This window comes from Brassica oleracea, chromosome C7, assembly GCF_000695525.1.
Source record: "Brassica oleracea var. oleracea cultivar TO1000 chromosome C7, BOL, whole genome shotgun sequence".
Lineage (NCBI taxonomy): Eukaryota > Viridiplantae > Streptophyta > Magnoliopsida > Brassicales > Brassicaceae > Brassica > Brassica oleracea.
Genome location: NC_027754.1, coordinates 9,448,613 through 9,449,993, shown reverse-complemented (window position 1 = coordinate 9,449,993; position 1,381 = coordinate 9,448,613).

Genomic DNA, 1,381 nt, shown 5'->3' with positions numbered 1-1,381 from the left:
CGCGAGCCTTTTAGGACAGAGCTCATAACCTGTCTAAAAAAGAACCTCAATACTTTCGCATGGGCCGCGGAAGATATGCCAGGGATCGACATTAACATAACGTGTCACGAATTAAATATCGATCCGACCTTCAAACCCGTCAAATAAAAAAGGCGGAAGCTAGGACCTGAACGGGCTTCTGCGGTAAACGACGAGGTCGAAAATTTGCTTAAAGTCGGGTCAATAACGGAAGTGAGGTATCCAGACTGGCTCGCTAACCCTGTAGTAGTCAAAAAGAAAAACGGAAAATGGCGAGTTTGTGTGGATTTTACCGACCTAAACAAGGCCTGTCCAAAAGATAGTTTCCCTCTGCCACATATCGATCGATTAGTAAAAGCAACGAAGGGTAACGAACTTCTGTCTTTCATGGACGCCTTCTCAGGTTACAATCAAATTATGATGAACCCTGACGATCGTGAGAAGACTGCGTTCATTACCGATCGCGGAACCTATTGCTACAAGGTAATGCCCTTCGGCCTCAAAAACGCTGGCGCAACTTACCAATGACTCGTGAACTGTATGTTCTTCAAACAACTCGATAAAACGATGGAGGTTTATATCGACGACATGCTCGTCAAATCCCTCCAAGCAAAGGATCACGTTTCACATCTCGAGGAATGTTTCACGCAGCTAAATTCCCATAACATGAAGCTCAACCCGAAAAAATGCAGGTTTGCCGTAGCATCAGGGGAATTCCTCGGCTACCTAGTCACATTCCGCGGCATCGAAGCTAATCCAAAACAGATCATTGCACTGATCGAGATGGCTTCACCGAAGAATAAGCGGGAAGTCCAAAAGCTGACCGGTAGAGTCGCGGCACTTAACCGGTTTATTTCACGATCAACGGACAAGTGCCTGCCCTTCTACGATGTCTTACGGGGAAATAAAAAATTTGAATGGTCGGAAGAATGCGAAAACGCTTTCCAACAGCTGAAGCGGTATTTAGTTTCCCCTAGTCCTCGCAAAACCCGTGGAGGGGGAACCTTTGTTCTTGTACATCGCTGTATCGGCAACAGCTGTGAGCGGCGTGCTGATAAGGGAAGAACACGGCGAACAGAAACCTATTTTTTATATAAGCAAAACCTTGCTGGATGCCGAATCTAGATACCCGCTAATGGAAAAATTAGCATGCGCGGTCGTAACATCGGCCCGAAAACTAAGACCATATTTCTAATCCCACACGATCGTCGTCCTCACGACTTTTCCCCTACGGACAATTCTGCATAGTGCGAGTCAATCGGGCCGGTTGGCCAAATAGGCGGTCGAATTGAGCGAGTATGATATCGAGTACCGACCGAGAACAAGCGCAAAGTCACAAGTGCTTGCAGACTTCTTGGTCGAA